The 27,587-nt window shown below is 46.0% G+C and overlaps 1 protein-coding gene and 1 pseudogene across 1 annotated transcript in view; one reads left to right on the top strand and one right to left on the bottom strand.

Moving 5' to 3' along the window:
* Positions 1–27,587, top strand: part of LOC126234888 (protein lozenge-like) — a gene marked incomplete at its 3' end in the record, with an annotated part of 759,148 nt that overhangs the window by 79,537 nt on the left and 652,024 nt on the right. The gene's annotated exons all lie outside the window — the stretch shown is intronic.
* On the bottom strand, positions 6,143–6,260 carry LOC126237904 (5S ribosomal RNA; annotated as a pseudogene).

Genomic DNA, 27,587 nt, shown 5'->3' with positions numbered 1-27,587 from the left:
CAGATGATATAGTGAAGTACAATAAGTAGTCTTTCTTGTCACCCGTACTCAAACAGTAAGACTTGTGAAATAAAATTAATGTTTACCTATGAAATCTCTTTTTTTAATGATCATACCACCCTCCCTCCTCCCCAAGAGATAGTTAATGTATCAGAGTTTTCAAAACACTGGTTAAGAAATTCATAGTACTTGTAAAGAGAATATTGAAACTTGAGTCACGTCTTCGTACAGTCGGTCAGGTTGCGTTACTATTGCGTATTGTTTGGTGAATTAGAATCACGCATCACAGTAAGAATGTTCCAGGATCTTGGCACAGACTTCCAAATACTACGACAGCGTCGTTAGAGAGACAATAGAACTTCGCACCAGGGACTATTTCATCAACTGAAGTTGTGACTACAATCTTATCAAGGCTTCGGAATCAGCACTGAGTTCAGTTAAGAAGACTGTCAGCAAACAAAACGACCTGGCGACCAGAGCTGAAAGAGAAATTACATCAGCACTACCGCAGGTACCGAAGCTAGCGTCTCCGCGAATCGCGGACGCAGCGGCTCGCGGTGGCAGGAGATATTACACTACTGGTCATTAAAATTGCTACACCAAGAAGAAATGCAGATGATAAACAGTTATTCTTTGGACAAATATATTATACTAGAACTGACATGTGATTACATTTTCACGCAATTTGGGTGCATAGATCCTGAGAAATCAGTACCCAGAACAACCACCTCTGGCCGTAATAACGGCCTTGATACGCCTGGGCATTGAGTCGACCAGAGCTTCAACACGATACCACAGTTCATAAAGAGTAATGACTGGCGTATTGTGACGAACCAGTTGCTCGGCCAACATTGACCAGACGTTTTCAATTGGTGAGAGATCTGGAGAATGTGCTGGCCAGGGCAGCAGTCGAACATTTTCTGTATCCAGAATTGCCCGTACAGGACGTGCAACTTGCGGTCGTGCATTATCCTGCTGAAATGTAGGGTTTCGCAGGGATCGAATGAAGGGTGGAGCCACGGGTCGTAACACATTTGAAATGTAACGTTCACTGTTCAAAGTGCCGTAAATGGGAACAAGAGGTGACCGAGACGTGTAACCAATGGCACCCCATACCTTCATGTCGGGTGATACGCCAGTATGGCGACAACGAATACACGCTTCCAATGTGCTTCACCGCGATCTCGCCAAACACGGATGCGACCATCATGATGTTGTAAACAGATCCTCGATTCATCCGAAAAAATGACGTTTTGCCATTCGTGCACCCAGGTTCGTCATTGAGTACACCATCGCAGGCGCTCTTGTCTGTGATGCAGCGTCAAGGGTAACCGCAGCCATGGTCTCCGAGCTGATAGTCAGTTCTGCTGCAAACGTCGTCGAACTGTTCGTGCAGATGGTTGTTGTCTTGCAAACGTCCCCATCTGTCGACTCAGGAATCGAGACGTGGCTGCACGATCCGTTACAGCCATGCGGATAAGATGCCTGCCATGTCGACTGCTAGTGATTCGAGACCGTTGGGATCCAGCACGGCGTTCCGTATTACCCTTCTGAACCCAACGATTCCATATTGTGCTAACAGTCATTGGATCTCGACCAACGCGAGCAGCAATGTCGCGATACGATAAACCGCAGTCGCGATAGGCCACAATCTGACCTTTATCAAATTCGGAAACGTGATGGTACGCATTTCTCCACCTTAACACGAGGCATCACAACAATGTTTCACCAGGCAACGCCGGTCAACTGCTGTTTGTGTATGAGAAATCGGTTGGAAACTTTCCTCAAGTCAGCACGTTGTATGTGTCGCCACGGGCGCCAACCTTGTGTGATTGCTCTGAAAAGCTAAACATTCGCATATCACAGCATCTTCTTCCTGTCGGTTAAGTTTCGCGTCTGTAGCACGTCATCTTCGTGGTGTAGCAGTTTTAATGGCCAGTATTGTATTAGTCGGCCGCACACCCTCTGGAGCTCAGGTCGTCAGCGCATCTGGCGATGGCGACATGTCCGATGGCCGAAATATTGTACCCGTTGCACACTATGAACCTGCATTACATCATGGTAAGTCTTAATTTTTCTCCGATCCAGCACTGCATATACGACAGGCATTCATAGATGAATTACTTGTCATTCTTACTCACGGAAAATTAACGCGTCTCGTCAGATGGTATTAAACCAAAGTCCACTTGATGTGATGAAGGGGTGTGTTTCATTTGTCGGGTTGCGGTCAGAGATATGAATTGTACTCAGTTAGGTTTCCTATCCTTTAAGTATAATTCCATTCCCTTTTCTGAACACCACCTCCCAATGAGCGTAACGTATCCTATGAATGCCATAATGCTGCTTCTCAGAACAAGCCACCACGGGCTCGCGTATCTGCGAGGCAAGGTGTGACCGCACCACCCGCCACCTCCCCTAGCTCCCTGGGAAAGGGAAAATATAGTGTAGTCACGGTTTTTGTTTCAGGTAAATAGTTTTAAAGTCGATATTAAGCAGATTTTTAACAGGGTGGGAACTGGAACTTCCTTAGCTATTTACAAGACACCATTCGTCTTCCAAAATACTAAAAATATTTAAAATGCTTCATGCCCCGCGTTGCGCCCCCCCCCCCCCCCCCCCAAATAACCATCGTACGGACGGTCTTGCCAGGCACCTCTTTTACCATCTCCTCTCTGAGCTACAATTTCCACACCCTGTGAGTTAACAGTTCATTGGTTGTTCAGCCCACTTGTGGCCACAGCTCGTGGTGTAGAGCCTAGACTTACTGTCTGTAGACCGCAGGCACCCGGGATCGATTCCCAGGTTGATTGAGGATTTTTCTCTGCACGGGGACGGTGTGTTTGTGTTGTCCTAATCATTTCATTTCATCTCATCTACATCTACATCTATATGGATACTCTGCAAATCACATTTAAGTGCCTGGCAGAGGGTTCATCGAACCACCTTCACAATTCTCTATTATTCCAATCTCGTATAGCGCTCGGAAAGAATGAACACCTATATCTTTCCGTACGAGCTCTGATTTCCGTTATTTTATCGTGGTGATCGTTCCTCCCTATGTAGGTCGATGTCAACAAAATATTTTCGCATTCGGAGGAGAAAGTTGGTGATTGGAATTTCGTGAGAAGATTTCATGGCAACAAAAAACGTCTTTCTTTTAACGATTTCCAGCCCACATCTTGTATCACTTCTGTGACACTCTCTCCCATATTTCGCGATAATATAAAACGTGCTGCCTTTCTTTGAACTTTTTCGATGTACTCCGTCAGTCCTGTCTGGTAAGGATCCCACACCGCGCAGCAGTATTCTAAAAGAGGACGGACAAGCGTAGTGTAGGCAGTCTCCTTATTAGGTCTGTTACATTTTCTAAGTGTCCTGCCAATAAAACGCTGTCTTTGGTTAGCTTCCCCACAACATTTTCTATGTGTTCCTTCCAATTTAAGTTGTTGGTAATTGTAATATCTTGGTATCTAGATGAATTTACTGCTTTTAGATTAGATTGATTTATCGTGTAACCTTTTAGCACTCATGTGGATGACCTCACACTTTTCGTTATTCAGGGTCAACTGCCACAATTCGCACCATTCAGATATTTTTTCTAAATCGTTTTGCTGTTTGTTTTTATCTTCTGATGACTTTGTTAGTCGATAAAAGCGTCATCTGCAAAGAACCGAAGTCGGCTGCTCAGGTTGTTTCCCAAATCGTTTATACAGATAAGGAACAGCAAAGGGCCTATAACACTACCTTGGGGTAGTGTTCGCCGAAGTGGCGTCAATCAGCAAGACATGTATAAATGTAGACAACCTTTTCCGAGGAGGGCACTGATATGGTGCTAACTTTGATTAAAACAACAGTCGACATCGCAATACCATTTGTTTATTATGTCCGGATTCGGCTTATGTTAAAGCCATCGTCAGATTTCTGGGCCCCCTACGGCTGATGCTGGCAGCTCCTCGGTTCCTCAAGTGATGCCACGACCGTACACTGGGCACAATCGTGGTATCACGTGAAACGAGACCCAATTCAACAACAGCAAATGAAGTTAGAGTACTCAGTACCCAATCACGTTACTGCGTGACCTTAATCGACCCGCTCCCACCAATGGCATTTTGAGTGAGTGATAAAAGTGGAAAAAAGTGGAAGAGGACAAATCAAAAGTGGCTCGGCGTCTTTCGTGGGTTCTAAAACTTAGAAGTCTTCAAGCCACTCACTTATCTGGGAAATTTGTTGCATATGCCAACGTACACACTACTTTCCTCTTACAGCGGCGATGGAACACATGACAGCCTAGCAGTAGTTCTACACCAGCGCTCCAAAGCGAGAAAGAACGACAAATATTTTGGCCGGTGAGCTCATGAGTGTAATGGAACAGCCCATCTCGGTCTTTGAAGGGTACGTCAGATCATCAAACCAATCGCGCCAGAAACGACGCGGCACGGTCGCCGCCGCACAGGCTGCCGGCTGCTCGTTTGGCTGTAATTGCAGACGCGGCCGGAGGGCGCTACTGGCAGCTCCACCGACCGGCCTAGCTCTAGCTGTGCCCGGCCACGGACGGCTCCAAATTAATTTTGCTGTCGAATTTGTAGTGGGATCCGGGAGCGGCAGCAGCGGCAGCGGCAGCGCGAGCGGATATGTTTTATAACACTGGCGCGCGCGCGCGCAGCGACCGACCGCAGCCGCTGGTTATAATGAGTGCAGCGGTGGCTGCAGCCACGTCATAATTTACTGTGCCCGGCGCGGCGCCTGCTCCACCCTCTGTGGCGCGGCCCGGTCGCTGCAGCGGCCACACTACGCACTGCCCCAGCGCGCCGCGCTGCGCTCGCGAGGAGAACACGGCAAGTGCCACCACCAGATTTACCGGGAAGTTCGCTCGGTGGAAGAGGACTCTAAATAAGCTAACTTATGTCTCACCTCAAAAGAGACTACGTCGAGAAGGAAGGTGATTCGTTTACGAACCAAACTTTTTTTTGAGACTTCTTGGCAGATTAAAACTGTGTGCCCGACCGATACTCGAACTCGGGACCTTTGCCTTTCGCGGGCAAGTGCTCTACCATCTGAGCTACCGAAGCACGACTCACGCCCGGTACTCACGGCTTTACTTCTGCCAGTATCTCGTCTCCTACCTTCCAAACATTACAGAAGCTCGCAGGAGAGCTTCTGTAAAGTTTGGAAGGTAGGAGACGAGATACTGGTAGAAGTAAAGCTGTGTGGACCGGGCGTGAGTCGTGCTTCGGTAGCTCAGATGGTAGAGCACTTGCCCGCGAAAGGCAAAGGTCCCGAGTTCGAGTCTCGGTCGGGCACGCAGTTTTAATCTGCCAGGAAGTTTCATATCAGCGCACACTCCGCTGCAGAGTGAAAATCTCATTCTGGAAACTTTTTTTTTATTTCTTCTTTGCCGGCCACTGTGGCCGAGCGGTTCTAGGCGCTTCAGTCCGGAATCGCGTGACTACTACAGTCGTAGGTTCGAATCCTGCCTCGGGCATTGATGTGTGTGATGTCCTTAGGTTAGTTAGGTTTAAGTAGTTCTAAGTTCTAGGGGACTGATGACCTCAGAAGTCCCATAGTGCTCAGTGCCATTTGAACCTTTTTTTTTCTTCTTTACCGGACTTAACAAACCACCCTCATAGATTTAGGATCGCAGTGTCGAGTACTTTAGAAGTATGAAAAGAAATAGGACGCTGACTCACAAAGACGATGTTACTTCGATGTTGAAGGGACGGTGAGGAGTAGCGCGGTGTAGCCTCGTGCTCTAGGGCGCCTTATCACGGTTCGCCTGTCTCCCCCCGTCGGAGGCTCGTGTCCTCCCTCGGGCATAGGTGTGTGTGTGTGTGTGTGTTGTCCTTAGCGTAAGTTAGTTTAAGTTAGATTAAGTAGTGTGTAAGCGTAGGGACCGATGACCCTCAGAAGTTTGGTCCCATAGCAACTTCAAACTAAACTCCTCCTGAACAGGCCATGAAGGCCCAACGGTACCGACCGGCCGCCGTGTCATCCTCAGACCACAGGCGTCACTGGATGCGGATATGGAGGGGCATGTGGTCAGCACACCGATCTCCCGCCGTATGTCAGTTTCCGAGACCGGAGCCGCTACTTCTCAATCAAGTAGCTCCCCAGTTTGCCTCACAAGGGCTGAGGGCAACCCACTTGCCAACAGCGCTCGGCAGACCGGATGGTCACCGATCCAAGTGCTAGCCCAGCCCGACAGCGCTTAACTTCGGTGATCTGACGGGAACCGGTGTTAACACTGCGACAAGGCCGTTGGCTCCCATAGCAACTTACCACCACAAAAAGAGAGGGTGAGGAGACTAGAACTGCTGGAGTGTGTGCGACACATCAGGTGTCAGGGTGACACATCAAGTGCAGGTACACTGCCGAGAAGAACACGCCACCACAACCCGATTTCCCAGGAACGTACCATCAGTGGAAGGGAAGTCTAAATAAGTGAACACTTATCTCGGCTTATCCGTAGATACTCGACCGTTTCTAAAAACAAAACGACAAAGTTTTCGAGGTATTTTCCAGGTAATTCATGTGCCTTTCACTGCACGATAACGTTACACGAAATGGTAGTTCAGTGGCTGACGCCGCGGCTTTTTGGTTTGGCGCCCCGTTTTCGAAATCCGGTTATTGTTTTTATTCGTTTTATTTTATTTTGATTGTTTTCATTTCTCCGCCCGAGTCCGTGGATGGCTACTACACGTATGTTTCTTATCGAGTTAGGGCTTACAAGGGCGCTCTGTTAATTGTAAAACTGAAACTGGATTTCACTATAAGCGTCTTACATCTATACGATTAAAAATTAATTGCTGCATGTATGAAAGATTATCAACGGAGAACGACTTGACCAGTTTTTGTTGTTGTTTGTTTGTGTGTGTGTGTGTGTGTGTGTGTGTGTGTACGTTATAGTCAGTACAAGGTTTGTACGAAAGAAAATTTTTGGAAAAATCCACTGGAAAAGCCGGAAACTAAAATCAGTTGTGAAAGATCATCACTTAGAACGGCTCGACCGATCTGTTTTTTCCTCTTTTTTTCGTAATGGTGGATGGTGACGGCATTTTTGGTATAAAAAAATGTAAAACAAATTTTTGCCTTCAGTTTGACAGTCCTGCTGTCACATGTTTTCATAACAAAAACATCAGTTGTCAGTTATATGCTATTTAATATATAAATACGTATGTAAGATTCACTGAAAAGCCAAAAAAATTGGTACACCTGTCTAATATTGTGTAGGCACTCAGCGAGCACGCATAAGTGCCGCAACACGACGTGGCATGGACTCGACTAATGTCTCAAGTAGTGCTGGAGGGAACTGACACCATGAATACTGCAGGGCTGTGCATAAATCCGTAAGAGTACGAGGGGATGGAGGTTTCTTCTGAACAGCACGTTGCAACGCAACTCAGATATGCTCAATTCTGTTCATGTCTGGGGACTTTTGTGGCCAGCGGAAATGTTTAAACTCAGAAGAGTGTTCCTGGAGCCACTCTGTAGCAATTCTGGACATGTGTGTCGCATTGCCCTGCTGGAATTGCCGAAGTCCGTCGGAATGCACAATGGGCATGAATGGATGCAAGTGGTCAGACAAGATGCTTACGTACGTGTCATCTGTGAGAGTCGCATCTAGAAGTATCACTCCAACTACACACGCAAACGCCCTAAACCATTACAGATCCTCCACCAGCTTGAGCACTCCCCTGCTGACATGCAGGGTTCATGGATTCATGTGGTTGTCTCCATACCCGTAGACGTCCATCCGCTTGATACAATTTGAAACGAGACTCGTCAGAGCAGGCAACATGTTTCCAGTCATCAACAGTCCGTTGTCGGTGTCGACGGGCGCGTGTGAGACGTAAAGCTTTGTGTCGTGCAGTCATCAAGGGCACACGACTGGGCTTCTGGAAGCCCATATCAATGATATTTCGTTGAATGGTTCTCACGCTGACACTCGTTGATGGCCCAGCAATGAAATCTGCAGCAATTTCCGGAAGAGTTACACTTCTGTCACGTTGAACGATTCTCTTCAGTCGTTGTTGGTCCCGTTCTTGCAGGATCTTTTTCTGGCCACAGCGATGTCGGAGATTTGATGTTTCACCGGTTTTCTGATATTGAAGGTACACTCATGAAATGGTCGCACGGGGAAACACCCACTTCATCTCTACCTCGTAGATGCTGTGTCCCATCGCTCGTGCGCCGACAATAACACCGCGTTCAAACTCACTTAAATCTTGGTGACCTGTCATTGTACAAGCAGTAACCGATATAACAACTGCGCCAGACACTTGTTGTCTTATACAGGGCTTCACAGCGTAACTCCTCACATGCCAGCGATAAAAAAATGTCTCTCACAAAATTTCGTACGGCGAGTACATCCGGCAGAAAAAGGACGTTGAAGAGTGGCAATCTGGCAACACTGTAACCACATGTATGGTAACTACCTCTATCGTCACCCATTAATTGTGCTGTACAGTTTGTGCAGTGGATACTAATGTGGGCTGACGGAGAGATTTACCACACATGTGGTTACAGTGTTGCCAGATTGCCACCCTTTAATGTCCTTTTTGTGCCGGATATACTCGCCAGACGAAATTTTGTGAGAGAAATGTTTTTTTTTTTGCTGGCATGCGAGGAGTTGTGCTGGGAATCCCGAGTGCGCGAATTTCGCTTCACCCTGTATAGGCTTTGCCCCCCACAGCAGCGTCTTGTAGCTATTTACATATCTCTGTATTTGAATATGCATGCCTAGATCAGTTTCTTTGGCGCTTTGGCGGGACCATCCGAATGCAGTGTCATCCTCCGAGGGGGATGCGGAGAGGGGGGGGGGGGGCGTGGGGTCAGTACACCGCTCTCCCGGTGGTTATGATGGTATTCTTGACCGAAGCTGCTACTATTCGGTCGAGTAGCTCCTCAATTGGCATCACGAGGCTGAGTGCACCCCGAAAAATGGCAACAGCGCATGGCGGCTGGATGGTCACCCATCCAAGTGCCGGCCATGCCCAACAGCACTTAACTTCGGTGATCTCACGGGAATCCGTGTATCCACTTTGGCAAGGCCGTTGCTCCGTAGATATTCTGTAAGGATACAAAATACACAATGGACAAACAATAAATAATGTGCGGTTCTAATTCTGTGCATAACAGACAAACAAACAATCAAACAAGGATAAGTCGTCGGGTCCCAGTTTTTCTCTTGCACATTCATTAACATTCTTCTTCCCTACCAGTGTCACCAGTGTGGTGATCACACTGTTTACTCCCTCATTTATGTACTATGCCATGACTTCCAAACCGTAATATTGGTAGAGGTCAACTCTGCTCATAACTTGAGAGCAGCCGACCAGCTTCGCCGTTTCTATGATGCTCATTCCGAAGCACAGGACTGAAACAATCTGCCCCTTATCAGAGTCGCTTATATTGGTGGGTTTTCCCACGTGGAGCCTATAACGTCGGTGGAATGGTTCACTATTTGGCTGTGCTCCGCTTATACACTTCCTTTACAGTGTCACCGGATACATCCCATCGAATGCCGGACATTTGCCACGCCGGACATTTGCCACGATTTTACCTGCTCCGAAGGGTTGGGTCCCTTGACTCCCCCTCCTCCTCCACTCATCGCTGCCACGCAGTAAAGGTACTTACTGAGCCTCTCCGCTGGTTTACTTAACATAGGACCAGAATCTCTTTGGATTTTCTGCCACATTTCTAGAGAGACTTTCGTTGTGGAAACTATTAAATGCATCTCGCATTGAAATCCGCACCAAATTTCGAGCTTCAATAAAACTTCGCCAGTCTTGGAGATTTTGCGTCCGTCTAAATTATAGGTGCCTTTTTCGGTGCACCTGCAGCAGCTTTCTGTCGCGTTGTGTGTACCTTGGGGGATCAGTTCCGTCTCTTATTAATTTATTTAGTATGAATCTCGCGAGTGCTGTTGATACTATTTCTTTGAACTTAAGCTCATATGGTCTTCACTCACATAGTTTGGAAGGATTGGAGACTGTCTCTTAGAAAGATGTCAACCGAATTTTTAGCTACTTTTATAAATAAATATATTTCGCGTTTAGTTTTGCTGAATTTCTTTGTTACGGAATTGAGCCTCGTTACGACTGTGTGTTCACTAATCCTTGTATCCGTCGTGATGTTGAGGATTATTTGTGGCTAAGAGGTCAAGTGTGTTTTCGTAACCATTTAAAATTTGAATGGCCTCATGAACTAATTGTTCAAAATAATTTTTTAAAAAAGCATTTAGAACAATTACGGAAGTTGTTTTCTATTTACAATAGGGTCTGAAAATGTATTTTTGTCAACATACGGAAGGTAGATTGAAGTCACTGCCAACTATAATTGTATGAGTAGCGTACCTATTTGTGATGAGACTCAAGTTTTCTTTGAACTGTTCAGCAACTGTTTCATCTGAGACCGGGGGTCGGTAAAAGGAGCCAGTTATTAATTTATTTCGGTTGTCGAATATAACCTCTGCCCATACTAAGTCACAGGAACTATCTGCTTCAATGTCGCTTGTGAACTGAAACACACATTACATTATTTATCCTTAAGTTGTGCTTATTGTTTCTGTTGTAGTGCAGATCATTACAATTACGGCTTTTCCCTCCAAAACCTAGGATGCTTTCTCTGTGACCCTTTAAATATTCCTTATTTCTAACATTTCAAAATTGTACGTCGACTTTAGATGACATGTCAATCTTTGATGTTCTTATCACTATTTAGTGAACGTATTTTCAGTCGTGTTTTGAACATTGTCCCGCTACACTTTATTAACTAATGTTTCGCCGCAAGGGATATCGGATTTTAGAGTAAATTAATATGGATTATGTCGTTCTTATTTTCGAACATTCACATTCCCATTTCTTCTTTCCTTATTGTCTTTTAGGTATGCAGCTGTAGTACTTAAAGTAGGCACAAGTGCAGTGATAAAAAAGAAATGAATAGCGTACATTCGCATTCTCTTTACATCATTTCTTTCTTGTTGCTCCCAGGGCGATGGACTGTTTCTATCACAATCAGTAAGCATGAAAGGAAGTTACTGTACAGACAGAGAGATCTGTATTTATACTTGGCGGAACTAATTACATACCGACATAATCGTCGGAATTGCTTTCGTTTCCCAAATGTTATAAATATTTCGGTTTCGGAAAAGGAGCTCTGTATTTCGCCAAGATGTCTAAGAAAAAGGTCCCTTACGTACTGGTTGTATCGAGTAAGATATGGAGACGGCGGTTTGAAAGCGGACAAAAGTAGTACGAGGAAAGGCGTCCCTTACCTGAGGGATCGCTACCTGGCGAAGGAGCAAGTGTGGCAAATGTCCGGCGTGGCAAATGTCCGCACACCCAACCCACCAGGCAGGATTCAGTCTTATCGCAAACGATGGTTTCAGTTTTATGGCTTACGCTCGTCATAATGATTTGGCGTATCAGTTAAATAACTTCAGGCAAATTCCGAGGTGTTTCCAGCTAGGCCACGGCCGACGACCCTTGATTGTGTAACGTGCATTAGTGTGGTGTACGGCTGTAGGCTAGGAATATGACTGTTGGCCCTCGGGAGCTCGTCCAGGGGGAGACGGGCGACTCTGGGGGATTTTCGCGGTCGGCGGGTCCCAGCAGGCGCGGCGGCACTCGCTCGCAGGTGTCGCGCCGACCGCAGGCGCAGCCCCGCAGGACGAGGCGGTGGCGGAGGACGGCCGCTGGAGGTGGGCGCTGGTCCGCGCCGCGGGCGGCCTGCCCGCCAGGGGACAGAGCGCGTGCCGGGCCGCCGCAGCCGCGTCTTGCCTTACAGCCGCTCTCACCCGCGCATCAGGCGCCCACGCTGGAACGCTCTTTTCTCGGAGCAGACTGAAACGTTCTGCATCTATCTACATTTATACTCCGCAAGCCACCCAACGGTGTGTGGCGGAGGGCACTTTACGTACCACTGTCTTTACCTCCCTTTCCTGTTCCAGTCGCTTATGGTTCGCGGGAAGAACGACTGCCGGAAAGCCTCCGTGCGCGCTCGAATCTCTCTAATTTTACATTCGTGATTCCTCTGGAGGTATAAGTAGGGGGAAGCAATATATTCGATACCTCATCCAGAAACGCACCCTCTCGAAACCTGGACAGCAAGCTACACCGCGATGCAGAGCGCCTCTCTTGCAGAGTCTGCCACTTGAGTTTGCTACACATCTCCGTAACGCTATCACGCTTACCAAATAACCCTGCGACGAAACGCGCTGCTCTTATTTGGATCTTCTCTATCTCCTCTGTCAACCCGACCTGGTACGGATCCCACACTGATGAGCAATACTCAAGTATAGGCCGAACGAGTGTTTTGTAAGCCACCTCCTTTGTTGATGGACTACATTTTCTAAGGTCTCTCCCAATGAATCTCAACCTGGCACCCGCCTTACTAACAATTAATTTTGTATGATCATTCCACTTCAAATCGTTCCGCACGCATACTCCCAGATATTTTACAAAAGTAGCTGCTACAAGTGTTTGTTCTGCTATCATATAATCATATTATAAAGGATCCTTCTTTCTATGTACCCGCAATACATTACTTTTGTCTATGTTAAGGGTTAGTTGCCACTCTCTGCACCAAGTGCCTATCCGCTGCAGATCTTCCTGCATTTCGCTGCAATTTTCTAATGCTGCAGATTCTCTGTATACTACAGCATCATCCGCGAAACGCCGCATGGAACTTCCGACACTATCTACTACGTTCAAAAAATTGTTCAGATGGCTCTGAGCACTATGCGACTTAACTTCTGAGGTCATCGGTCGCCTAGAACTTAGAACTAATTAAACCTAACTAACCTAAGGATATCACACACATCCGTGCCCGAGGCAGGATTCGTACCTGTGACCGTAGCAGTCACGCGGTTCCGGACTGAAGCGCCTAGAACCGCACGGCCACCGCGGCCAGCATCTTCTAGGTCATTTATATATATTGTGAAAAGCAATGGTCCCATAACATTCCCCTGTGGCATGACAGGGGTTACTTTAACGTCTTTAGACGTCTCTCCATTGAGAACAACATGCTGTGTTCTGTTTGCTAAAAACTCTTCAATCCAGTCACACAGCTGGTCTGATATTCCGTAGGCTCTTACTTTGTTTATTAGGCGACAGCGCGGAACTGTATCGAACGCCTTCCGGAAGTCAAGGAAAATGGCATCTACCTGGGAGCTTGTATCTAATGTTTTCTGGGTCTCATGAACAAACAAAGCGAGCTGGGTCTCTCACGATCACTGTTTCCGCAATCCATGTTGATTCCTACAGTGTAGCTAGTGGGTTTCCAGAAGTGATATGATACGCGTTCCCGTAGCTTCCGTGATGTTCTGCCAAGTCCGTCCTGTTTTTGTAGTCCTCAGTTCGAAGACTGGATTGCTGTTGCTCCCTACAGTAGCCTATCTTGTGCATCTCTCCTCCTCGCTGTATAACTGCTGAATCTTACATCCACTTCAACCTGCTATGTTCCCTCCCTGTGTAGTTTCCCTCTATCAATTTTGCCACCGCGAACTTCCTGCGCCCACAACCCAATCAACTATAATTTGATGCGTCAGTGTGCGTCTTAGCAACCCACCCCTTCATTTAGTCAAATAGTGCCGCATTCTACTCGACTCGATTCAACATCTCATGATTAGCTATCAGTTCGACTTCTATAGTCTTCAGCATTCTTCTCTGTCATAAGTGTTCCGTTTACCTTTTTTCTTTTTCTCTTGTTAATAGTCATCGTACCTGTACAAGCTTACATTCTTGACTATTAATTTCAGAGAAAGACATCCCTACAACAATTTAGATTTATCTTTTTCAGAAATACTTTTCTTGATACTGCTAATCTGCACTTCTTATCTGTTCTACTTCAACCATCGACAATTTTTTCTCTCCGTAAATAGCGAAACTCGTCTACAACTTTCAATGTCTCATTTCGTAATCTAATTCCTTCAGCATCATACTGTTTCATTCAATCACATTCCATTATCCTTCTTTTACTTTCATCGATATTCATCTTAAAATCTCTCTCACTTCTAAAATTACGAGTGCGTATGTTCGAAGAAGATCCGGGCGACAGATTGCTTCCTCTCGCATATGAAGGGCTTATTTCAATATCGGTACAAGTCCACTTTTGTTCATTCTGAGATACAGAGTCCTAAAGTTAAATGAGCGCTGGAAAATCTGCAGTTGAGATACCATAAATATTCAAGCATATGGCTTCTTGTTAGAGATGAACCTTTCTTTCTGTTTGTTTGGATCATTAATTTCAGAAGCATTATAGGCAGAAAAGTAGAGGTAATGGACTTGTAACACTATTGAAATAAGCCCTTCATATGTTTCGCGAAACGACAGCTACTAAAAAAATCCGAAAAATTACGCGGTTCGAGCGGAAGTTTATCGACAGTCGTCCTTTCCACGCACCATTGCGAGTGGAATAGGGAAGGGAGAAAACTGAATTTGCTCGCACATGCTGTAAGTTCCACAGTCTCTTTGACGATTGAATCCCAGTGGGTTTTAGTATGGACTAGAAATCGTGTCTGCTCAAACAAGATTTTGGTATTCGTGAGGCTGCACTTGGCTCTAGCAGAGTTCACTAGATTCTTGCACTTGGTGTGGCACTTATGTTTGCTACAGCGCCGAGAACTGTTTCGAACACAATGTCCCTCATAAGTGCTGCCACATTCACATTGGTTATTGTAAACGCCTGGAAGCCCGAAGGCAAGGAAGACTTAAACAGCTGGGACACTGAGGCCATGTCGTGTGCAGTATTCCTCGTGAATGTGACCGCAGATACGTGGGACAGTCTATTCCTGGAGTAGTCTTTTCTTTTACCTACCACTGCTTTATCTCTGGTAATAGTGAAATTTTCTAACTACCTACCAGTTCCACGGTAATGGTCATTTAAACACTGCCCTCCGGTCTCTGTGGCCGAGCGGTTCTAGGCGCTTCAGTCCGTAACTGCGCTGCTTCTACGGTCGCAGGTTCGAATCCTACCTCGGGCATGGATGTGTGTGATGTCTTTAGGTTATTTATGTTTAAGTAGTTCTAAGTCTAGGGAACTGATGACCTCAGATGTCCCATAGTGCTTAGAGCCATTTAAACCATTTATACACTGCGACAAAAGATGTGGAATACCTGCTAATATAGTATCGGATCTCTTTTTGCCCGGCGTGGTCCAGCAATTCGATGTAGCATGGACTTAACAAGTCGTTGCAAGTCCCTAGCAGAAATAATGAGCCATGCTGCCTCTATAGGCTTCCGTTATTGCAAAAGTGTTGCAGGTGAATGATTTTGTGCACAGACGGACCTCTCCATTATTTCCCATAAATGTTCAATGGGATTCACGTCAGGTGATCTGGATAGCCAAATCATTCGCTCGAAATGTCCAGAATGCTCTTCAAACCAACTGCGAATAACTATGGCCCGGTGACATGGTGTATTGTCATCTAAATAAATTCCATCGCAGTTTGGGAAATTGAAGTCCATGAATGGCTGAAAATGTTCTCCAAGTAGCCGAACATAACCATTTCCAGTCAATGATCGGTTCCGTTGAACCAGAGGTCCCAGTCGATTCCATCATGGAGCCACCACCGACTTGCTGAGTGCCTTGTCGACAAGTTGGATCCGTTTTCGTGGAGTCTGCACCACGCTCAAACCCAACCATCAGCTCTTACCAGGTGAAATCGGTACTCATCTGACAAGGCCACTGTTTGTCAGTCGCCTGGTCACGATCCCAGGAGAAGTGCCGCAGGCGATGTCATGTTAGCTGCCATAACCCCGTAACGGATACGTCCGGTGTACGTCCCACATTGATTTCTTCAAATAGTGTTGCTTGTCTTTTAGCACTAGAAACTCTACACAAATGCCGCTGCTTTTGGTCGTTCAGTGAAGGTCGTCGATCACTGTATTAACAGTGTTTAGAGGTAATGAATCTGATCTGGGATTCTCTGCACATTCTTGGCACTGTATATCTCGGAATATTGAGCTCCCCAACGATTTCCGAAATGGAACCAACTACCATTCCGCGCTCAAAATCTGTTAATTTCCGTCGTCCGGCCGTAATCGCGTTGGAAAACTTTACACATGAATTACCTGAGTACATACGACAGCTCCGACAATTCACTGCCCATTTATAACTAGCGTACGCAGTACTGCCGTTATCTGGATACGTGTACATCGTTGTCCCATCGCTTTCGTCACCTCAATGAAAATTAGGAAATTAACTTTACGTAATAAGATTTATAAAGGAGAGTTACAGCAAGTTAAACTCTATGATAATAATTACTCGCCAAATAATTTATGACAATATCTTTAACCTCCAACGCCTATCGCACACCGCCCACCATGAAAGCTGACTCGCCCATTAGTGGGCGGTAGGGACGAGTTTGACTACCGCTGGCCTATTCGAACCGTTCCCCAAACCTTTGCCAAACAGCCTGCACTTCAGACTCAAGCAACAAAGAGCCCGTGGAAATAAGAATATGTGCCAAAAAGCTTTAATGCTTCCGCGGCCGTTGTCAGAATTATCGCGTTATTGCTTTAGTCAGCGTATTAGCCAAAGTCATTGCTATGAGACTTCACCAATTACAGAAGAAATACCCGGAGACTACCAATGCGGTTTTCGATTGGTCAGATCAACAACAGACAAGATCTTCATTATAAGGCAAATAATGGAAAAGTGTTATGAATATAATGTAGATGTACACCAGCTTTTTGTAGACTTTAAAGAGGCCTATGATAGTGTTAAAAGGAAAAAGCTATATGACGCCTTATGGAGATGAAATTCCCAAGTAAACTTATCAGACTGGTACAAATTGCCCTCACCAGCACAAAATGCCAGATAAAAGTGGAAGGAAAACTTTCTAAAGAATTTGAGGTCAACCAAGGGTTAAGACAGGGTTATGTATTATCCACGCTACTCTGCAACATAATGTTGGAGAGAGTGATGCGAAGGGTGGAGATTGATAACCGAGGTGGTACTCTGTTTAAATGTATGCACCAAAATCTAGCTTATGCCGATGATGTGTGTATTCTGTCTAGAAGTTTGAAAGAAATGGAAGAAGGATTTGGCAGACTGGAAAAGGAGGCAGAACAGTTGGGACATAGAGTAAACAACACAAAAGCATAGTATCTCTTTGTTTCCAGGAAAAATGTTGTTGTTAAAGAGAAATATATTGAGTTGAAGAGAGACAATGAGAAGTGAGAGATGTGAGAAGTTCCAATATCTGGGAGGGCTGGTTACGGAGGATAGCAGAATAAGAGAAGAAATAAAATCTAGGATTGCTGCAGGAAATAGAGCTTACTGGGCCCCTATCAAGATCCTTCAATCACTTAGCCTGAGCAGAAAATTGAAGGTGACTGTCTATCGAAGTCATAAGACCGGTGGTAATGTATGGCTCAGAAACATGGACAATGACTGTAGTAGAAGAAGAGCTCTTGAGAAGATGGGAGAGGAAAATATTAAGAAAGATTTTTGGAGCTGTGTATGAGGCGGGGCAATGGAAGATAAGGAGAAACAAGGAATTGGAAGAACTGTAAAGAAATCCTGACTTGGTGACTGAAATTAACTGTAACAGATTAATATGGCTGGGCCATGTAGAGCGAATGTCAGAGGATCGAGCTGTGAAAAAGGTTTATGCAGGAAATCCAGGTGGAGAAAGGAGCAAAGGAAGACCCCGGAAACGATGACTGGAGGATGTGGAAATTGATTTGAGAAAGACTGGTGTCAGGGGCATTACGCATTGTGCGAAAAAGTGTGTGACTATGTATATATCCCAGTATGTACTGCAAAATTAAAGATGTGTATTGTGTATACCAACTGCACAACAGAAAAAAAACCTGATGTAAATCACTAAAAAGCACCTGAAGATGAGCCTCCACGGCTCGAAATGCATAGTGCAGTAAATAAACGCAACTTGTGACTGAAGGCAGTTTGTTCTTCATTTCTCAACAGTGCTTCGCGAAAATAATGTCTTATTCGCTCCAGTGTTTCTCATTTCTGTTCAAGGATCATTTCCGTAATACTAGGGTGCTGAGCGAATCAAATATAGCATCATGTCTTTGAACTGCTGCTATGTCTTCCTTCAATCCGATTTGGTGAGCATCCCGAACACTCGAGCAGCACTCAACAATGGGCTGTACAAGCGTTCTGTACGCGCCACCCCACGCGGGCTCCGTTAAAGATGTGCAACACTTTCGTAGAATCTTCACCGTAAATTGAAGTCGACAGCCCTTATGTACTCCTACGACAGCCCTTATGTACTCGTCTACGGTTGGATTTCTGTTTCAACCAATACATAGTTCACTGGATGTAAAGGCGGTCTCTCTCCGTCTTTTACTTTTTTTTCAGTTCCAGCATCATCTTCGTCTGTGGAGTCTCTTCACCAGGAGTCCCTCGGAGCTATTTGCTTGGGAAAAAAGAGGGGGCTGATGCTGAACCCCGAGGGTCGGGCGGGAACAACAGAGCGTGGAGCTACGCGCAGAGCACGCTTCACGGAGCGGCGCGTAATGGCGCGTGGAGAATGTCGCCCCGGCCGTGACGGCAGGCCGCGCTCCACAACAGGAAGCTGCGAACCGCCCGCTGGAGCACGGCGAAATATTTGGAGAAATCATCCGCCACCGCCACCGGGCAAGAACACCGCTGCCGGAGGGAAAAACGCAGCGGGACCCACAGCTACCGACCGAGGTGGCGCAGTGGTTAGCACACTGGACTCGCATTAGGGAGGACGACGGTTCAAACCCGCGTCCAACTGTCCTGATTTAGGTTTACCGTGATTTCCCTAAATCGCTTCAGGAAATTGCCGGGGTGGTTCTTTTGAAAGGGCACGGCCGACTTCCTTCCCTAATCGGATAGAACCGACGACCTCGCTGTTTGGTCCCCTTCCGCACACCAGCCAACCAACGAATCCAGAGTTAGAGCACCCGCGGAACAGAGGTAACAGCGTGGGACTATCGGCAGTTGTTGGTCTTTTCCGACGACTTTAAATGTGCGCCAATTATCACTGCCGTCCTCGTCTTCGGAGCTGAGACTAGTCGCGAAGCTCCGAATATATCACTCACGCAAGGCATAGACCGAAGAACACTGACGGACAAAAATCGCAACAACAAAAAATAATTAATGTAATGACATTTGTCTAGGTAATGTATTGAAGTGATTACATTACAAGATCACAATTTAAGGTAAGCGGGAGTTAAGCCATTGCGAATGTGAAATACTGGTACGTTATCAACCGGTGCAACCACCAGAATGTTGAGTGCGCAGAAAGATGCATGTCATCTTTCCCCCACAACTCCCTCTCCTTTGGATCTGTCATAATTTCCATTTACATTGCTCTTCTTCTGGCTACGATCCTAAAAATTTTTTTCTACTCTGCCTGCAGCTCATGAAAGCTTTCCTTCCACCCTTTTTCCTCGTTGTTGAACCCGTAATCAATCGATATTAATATTAAAACCATACGGAAAAACCTATCAAACCTTATTTTGAAGATGATGCACCTAAACTGCACTGAATGAATTGTTTATCAAGTTTCGTCGGATTTTACAGTGTTTGCCTTTCAACATTGTTCAAGTTGAATAATCAATTAGAATTACTCTTCCCAACACCGAGATGCCTTCGCGTCACACCGGTAAGAAAGTACCACCTTATATCATTCCACACAGTAATTTACGTTGTGCCCCGACTAATCACATTAGTAGCTACGATTATATAGCCAAATCGATTTTTTTTAAAAAATTGTTTACCTCCTCGCAATATACAATATTTCTTCGTCCTTTAGATACAGGCAGATCTGTAAACAGGGGTCTGTAACTAAATGAGTCACTCTCCAGAAATTTTAACGAAATTAATGGAACACCTAGTGGTCACTCTTCATTTCCCAAAGTAATGCAGATAATATTCACTGAATAACATATCTTGACTAGGAGTGATGGATAGACCAATGATCTTTTAACATTAGAGTATGTTTTATATACTACCTTCATTAATTTTAATAATGCACAAAGTTGAGATACTGTATATGTCTTTATCATGCAGGGTGCACCTGATGGTCTGGCTTTAGGCCGAGAAATCGATTGTGTACCAATAAAAACAAGCTATCAGCGGAATTCTTCTTAACATCAAGCTCTTCAACAATTTGTAGCGCAATTGGTCGTCGGCCTCTCACAGAGCAATTCCCAAACCACCAGTTAATTCGAATTTTCGAGTCATGTTCTACAGCCTCTGTGCAGAAAAAGGACCTCCCTGAATTTCTGTAATGCACCGATACTAGCGAAAATCTGCAGCGCTATTACTATTGTTTTGATAAAGCAGCTTTACGAGTAAAGACCTGCTCACCTTGTTCTGGGCCACGCTGACTGTCTGCAGCTGTAATGAGCACTGATGCTTTTGTTTCAGCCCTACGTCGCCGTACCACAACCGTCGACTAACAGCAAGTCATGACACTAACACTACTAACAACGGAAGTCCTGCCGCGTACACTCTGATCGTCATTCCTGTAAAGCTGGTTACACATACAGTCAATAGTTTTCCGTCTACAGTGGCTCAAACAGAGTAAGCTTGATTATTACATCTTCACCAACAACCTGTAGGGCACTTTCACCCTCTTACCTACAGGCAGTGATACTCAGGTAAAACTGCCATTCACCAGCCCCAGGTCCTCACGTAATAGTGTACAAAATCGGTAAGAGGCACCTCCAACTGTTCATGTTTGTTGAAACTATCAACGTTATGCCTTGGCGTTACACCTTGAGGGTGAACTTCCAAGCGCAACCATATACAGGGCGGGGCAACTTAGGCATGTCGCTTCCAAATACATTCACAATAAATAAACACATTCATGTTTAGAAAAAAAGAACGAGGACACCTTGAACGACTACCGACTGGACGTTCATATTCACAGGACATATACATCAGTATGTTCTGCAGAGATGATTAGCGTTTCAGTCAGCTCTGTTCAGCATGTGTCCTGTTGCCTAGTACGCACAGGGTCCTGATGACTTGTTTCATACATGATGGCACCAACGCTTATAAGGCGCAAATGGCGTCCTGTGGTATAGCCATCCATGCTGTGGTTCCAAAGCTCATCTGTGGTGGTTGGCATTGGGTCACAGAGCTGCACGCATCGTTTCACCATATCCCACACATATTCGATTGGCGACAAGTCTGGTGCTCTAGAGAGCCAGGGCAAAAGGCTGACATCCTGTGACACCAAGAAGGCAAGTGTTCGTGCAGCAACATATGGTAGTGCATTGTCTTGCTGAAAAATGTCATCCGTGGTGGTGTGCAGAAAGGGTATGGGTACGGGTCGCAGAATGTCATTCAGGTAGGTCACCTGGTCACAGTGCCCGCCAACTGTGGTTTGTGATTGTACCTAATAGCACCCCACACCATAAGGCCTTGCGTTGGCACTGTATGTCTGGGGCGAATGCAGTCACTATGATGCCACTCACCCTGTCTGCGGCGAACCAACATGTGACCATCATTTCCAAAAAAACATACGTCCAAAACCACTAGCTTATCCTATTACTGTCACCAGTAACGACGTTCCACACACACTTTACATCTGGCAAGTTCCTGCACATTCGTCAAAGGTAGGCGGAGAAGTGGACGACACGCACGTACCCCATACCGTAATAACCGCCGACCGCCTGCCAGCCCTGATAGTGTTCGACGTGTTACACTGCTCCATTGTTTCGCCAGTGCCGAGGAGGTCACAGAGGTGTTCTGGAATGCCATTCGGATGAGGTTTCGATCTTCTCGGAGGGAGGTCTGGGTGGTGCGACCTGACTCCTCTCGTTGTGTTCTACGGTCTTTCGTGAACCATTCTGCACAGACTCGTTGTACTGACGAAATACTTCGTCTCGCGCGAACAGCAGTTTCCCGGATGGACGCATTACATTCTCTCACACTAATAATGCGCCGTCTTTCAAACTCACTGATTTGACGGTACTGTTCACATATACGTCTGCGACACATCCTGCACGTCCACTCAAGTCACAGTGATCCGTTACCTTCGGTTTCTAGCGACGAGAGCCGCAGGCAGATTTTACCGGCGGGTGGTGTTGCGCCGCGATATCGATGTTAACCCTAATCCGCGGGCCGATAAAGCTCAGCTGCTAATCATTTCCTCAGAATGAACACGTCCTGTGACTGTGAACGTCCTACATCTAGCCGATCAAAGTGTGTTTTTTTTTCTGAACATGAGTGTGTATGAAGGTGCGGTTCAACATGTTGATGTTGTTGTTGTGGTCTTCAGTCCTGAGACTGGTTTGATGCAGCTCTCCTTGCTACTCTATCCTGTGCAAGTTTCTTCATCTCCCAGTACCTACTGCAACCTACATCCTTCTGAATCTGCTTAGTGTATTCATCTATTGGTCTCCCTCTACGATCTTTACCCTCCACGCTGCCCTCCAGTACTAAATTGGTGATCCCTTGTTGCCTCAGAACATGTCCTACCAACCGATCCCTTCTTCTAGTCAAGTTGTGCCACAAACTTCTCTTCTCCCCAATCCTATTCAATACCTCCTTATCAGTTATGTGATCTACCCATCTAATCTTCAGCATTCTTCTGTAGCACCACATTTCGAAAGCTTCTATTCTCTTCTTGTCCAAACTAGTTATCGTCCATGATTCACTTCCATACATGGCTACACTCCATGCAAATACTTTTCAGAAAAGTCTTCCTGTCATTTAAACCGATACTCGATGTTAACAAATTTCTCTTCTTCAGAAACGCTTTCCTTGCCATTGCCAGTCTACATTTTATATCCTCTCTACTTCGACCATCATCAGTTATTTTGCTCCCCAAATAGCAAAACGTCTTTACTACTTTAAGTGTCTCATTTCCTAATCTAATTCCCTCAGCATCACCTGAATTCGACTACATTCCATTATCCTCGTTCTCTTGTTGATGTTCATCTTATATCCTCCTTTCAAGACACTGTCCACTTCCTTCAACTGCTCTTCTAAGTCCTTTGCTGTCTCCGACAGAATTACAAATTCATCGGCGAACCTCAAAGTTTTTATTTCTTCTCCATGGATTTTAGTACCTTCGCCGAATTTTTCTTTTGTTTTCTTCACTGCTTGCTCAATATACAGATCGAATAACATCGGGGAGAGGCTACAACCCTGCCTCACTCCCTTCCCAACCACTGCTTCCCTTTCATGTCCCTCGACTCTTATAACTGCCATCTGGTTTCTGTACAAATTGTAAATAGCCTTTCGCTCCCTGTATTTTACCCCTGCCACCTTCAGAATTTGAAAGAGAGTATTCCAGTCAACATTGTCAAAAGCTTTCTCTTAGTCTACAAATGCTAGAAACGTAGGTTTGCCTTTCCTTAATCTTGTCCCAAGTATTTATCGTCCATGTTTCACTTCCATACATGGCTACACTCCATACAAATACTTTCAGAAACGACTTCCTGACACATGTTACTGGGGATAAAATGTGGAGTTTTCTATCTTATCCAAATAATTTTCTTACAATGTAGCTGTCGAATTATGCCAGCGACTTTTTAAAAATTATATTAAATTTTATTCGTTACAGTTGGAAAGAATCTTCGTGGAGGACTTCATTTGTGGAAGTTTATTAAATAGTATCCACATAAAATCGCCGGCAATTACGTCCCCCAAGTTAGGAGATGTGCCACAATTTTCTGCTGCCGTTGTTCACTGGGTACAGAAGGTGGCAACTTGGAAGCTTCTCTGCTTCAAAAGACGCACCAAAAGTGGCCATTTCCATCTACATCTAAATCAGCGTGATTACTTTGCTATTCACAATTAAGTGCCTGGCAGAGGGTTCAATGAATCACCTTCAAGCTGTCTCTCTACCGTTCCACTCTCGAACGGCCCGCGGGAAAAAACGAGCACATAAATTTTTCTGTGCGAACCCTGATTTCTCTTATTTTATCGTGATGATCATTTCTCCCCACGTAGGTGGGTGCCAACAGAATGTTTTCGCAATCGGAGGAGAAAACTGGTGATTGAAATTTCATGATAAGATCCCGTCGCAACTAAAAACCGCCTTTGTTTTGATGACTGCCACTTCAATTCACGTATAACGTGCTTCATTTGTCAACTGTTTCGCAATACCATAGACAATTTACAGTAAGACACTACATTTTATCAATGTTCATATTTCCAGCTTTTTGTCACATTACTTCATTTATGTGAAACTTTAACTGACTTGAAACTTCCTGGCAGATTAAAACTGTCTGCCTGACCGAGACTCGAACTTGCCTTTCGCGGGCAAGTGCTCCTCCAACTGAGGTACCCACAGTTTTAATCTGCCAGGAAGTTTCATATCAGCGCACACTCCGCTGCAGAGTGACATGGCTTAGCCACAGCCTGGGGGATGTTTCCAGAATGAGATTTTCACTCTGCAGCGGAGTGTGCGCTGATATGAAACTTCCTGGCAGATTATAACTGTGTGCCGGACCGAGACTCGAACTCGGGACCTTTGCCTATCAAAATTTAACATTTTGCCGCCCCCATTAACCAGCTACACCTCCCCCCCCCTACCTAGAGCTGGCCCTGTCCGCATTTATTAACATCGTATTCCGTATCCACAGGCAAAATTATGGTAAAGTGCAGCAAGTCTGATGAGATGATCAACAAAGACAAAAGAAAATCAACAGTGAAACTGGGTCGGAAGAAGTTTGCTTCAAGCCTATTGGTATGCCCAGCACGGGTTTTGTATGTTTTGCAGTACGGTGCGGCGCAGCACCCAGAAGGACTTTATGCAGTTAGCAGTAGTCTGCGTTCTGCACAAAAGACTAGCATCGCAGCCTGCGGAGATGCCGGCGTGCCAAGCGTCCTCTACCGGCGACTTCCGCCAGCGACGGCTGTCACTCAGAGCGGACTCGCCGCCGAACGCGAGCGCACGAACGTCGGACGACGCCGCCGACGCCGCCGCCAAAGCGTCGCGGCGCATCGTGCATTATTAAACGAGCGTCCAGCACGGGGCTGCCTCCACCAGCCCCCAGCCTCCACCGCCACCCCTTCTACACCGCCCACCACTCCTCGTAACGGCACCCCCTCCGCATCCCCCCCCCTCCGCCCCCGCACCTCAAAAAAAAAAAGTCCCACCCAACTGCCATTCGCCATGAGCCCCGGTATTTTCATTCCATATGAAATTAATAGCAACTTGCTGCGCTGACCCAAAAATCAATTCCGGGGTGTATTACACGCAGTGACAAGCAACTCCCGCGCGACGCGCAGTCCACAGAGATCATAAAAATGGAATTAGCCGTGTGTGCGTGACCGCGTACGGGCGTGCGCTTGTGTACGTGGACGTGGATGCGCCCGCTGGTTTCGTCGCTCCCCCGCCTGGCGTGTTTTTTTTTTTGTTTTGCTGGCGTGTCACACACAGCGGTCTGGTCTTGTAGTGACCTCTAACATGTCAGGGCCCCAAACGGCTAGCCGTGTGCCCGTAATCAACTGATATCCGCATCTCTTCATTGGGGCGGTTGTGTCGCTTTTATACTGGCGTGCGGGGCGACCGCTGCGAGACCAACAACGGCGCTGCTTTCGTTTGTTTCTTTCTCCCTCGTCTCTCCACCAGCTAGCCGACAGAGACTCTTAACATTTTGTCTACGCCTGAAATTACCTCAGCTGATATAAACTCGTAAACTCAGGCACAAATTAGTTAAAGAAAAAAAAAGCAGTGAGGCGCACATAACATTACAAGCTTCTGGGAGAATTCTAGGAAAGTGTAGATCATTTACAAAGGGAACGGCGTCGAGAAGACTTGTGCAACACATCTTTGAGTACTGCTCGAGTGTTTGAGAGCCCAACCAGATCGAATTAAAGGAAGCCGTTGCAGCAACCCAGGTGTGCTGCTAGATTTGTTACCGGTAGGTTCGAACAACATGCGAACGTTATGGAGATGCTCTATGATCTCAGTAGGGAATTCCAAGAGGGAAGAAGACGTTCGTTTCGCTAATTATGACCGAGAAAGTTTACAGTAGCGGCATTTGCAACACATTGCAGAACTATAGTAAGGACTGTGAAAACGAGAAAAGAGAACTCAGGACTCGTGCAGAGGCGCACAGACAGCTTTTTTTCCCCTAGAAGAACAGGAAAGGGAATGACCAGTAGCGGTACAAAGACCCTCGACCAAGCACCGTATTGTGGCTTTCGCATTACGTGAGTAGATGCAGACTACATAATACGATCTACAACCGCGGTAACCGATGTCTCGCATTCTACAGTATGCTCTGAAGGCTTAAACAATCTAGTCAGAATTGGACAATGTAGATTTCACCTGTTTTCGGGGCTAGTGAAACGCTACCATAACAGCATCTTGTCCTCATTTGTTGGCTACCGTACCAGCATCTGGACTCATGGGTCACGAGGGTTGAACCTGCCGCGGGTGCAGCATAATATCCTGTTACACTAAACGGGTGCCTGACGCACATCTGCAAATTGAGTTTTACTTATAATTGTGCGCCTGCGGTGTGGCTGAGCGGTTCTAGGCGCTACAGTCTGGAACCGTGCGACCGCTACGGTCGCAGGTTCGAATCCTGCCTCGGGCATGGATGTGTGTGATGTCCTTAGGTTAGTTAGATTTAAGTAGTTCTAAGTTCTAGGGGACTGATGACCTCAGAAGTTAAGTCCCTTAGTGCTCAGAGCCATTTGAACCATTTTTATAATTGTGCAGCTAAGTTTTGCCTCAGGAAACCATGAAAAGTCAGGGAAATCATTGGAAAGTATGCACACAGTAATAGGAAAATTAAATCCAAAATTTTGACCATTTGGTAAACATATTGGGGTGATGAAACGGTGGGTAGAAGAACTTCTGGGTTCCTCTCGAACGAGAGTCTCGCTGTTTCACAACTGAAGTCTACTAGACGACTGTCGCACTTCCTAACAAGGGGGGGGGGGGGGGGGGGGGCTGTCCGACGTATCTCTGACGGATGGAGAAAAAGGAAACACCTACGTGTGGCTGTGGAGCGGTGGAGGTCAGTCCCGATCACGTTGACTACGAGTGTCCCACATGTAATGATGTAGCACAAGATTTGAGAGCACAGACGTGTCTAGGCTATTAAGGTATGAGGAGCAATTTCAAGTAACAAAGAAACTTGAAAAGATCACTCGAAAAATACCTGGGATGAGTTTACAAATAACAGATGATGACAACGTGTCTGCCTGAATCGCCGTGGGTCGGTACCGGCCACCTTCAGGCTGTAATCCGCCATCCTTTAGACATGTTGTGCCTGATCAAGCCTTGTCTGGAAAGACGTAGAAATGATCTGAATTGTCAATCATATATATTACAGTGGTTTTAGCGAAGATAGTAAAGTCCCGGCTCCCCATGGCAGAGATGGAAACTCTCCGGGAGTAGCACGGGGAGGCGAAGTGGCCATTAGTTAGAGAACATCATTGTATTTACAGCAGGCAGTAGGTTTGTAGAATTTCAACTGGCGCACATTGTAAATGAAAGACAAACATTGGAAAATAATAGTAAGCTAATATAACCGTCCAAGTGGCATTCTAGCTTAATATAGTAGTATTCTTAGGACCTAAAATGTATTAGGTGTCGGGTTATTTTGTTGTGATTGTTGTGGTATGCAGTCTTCTGACTGGTACAACGCAGCTCTCCAGGCTAGTCT

The sequence above is a fragment of the Schistocerca nitens genome, chromosome 2 (genome assembly GCF_023898315.1).
Source record: "Schistocerca nitens isolate TAMUIC-IGC-003100 chromosome 2, iqSchNite1.1, whole genome shotgun sequence".
NCBI lineage: Eukaryota > Metazoa > Arthropoda > Insecta > Orthoptera > Acrididae > Schistocerca > Schistocerca nitens.
This window is presented reverse-complemented; position numbering and strand designations above follow the sequence as displayed.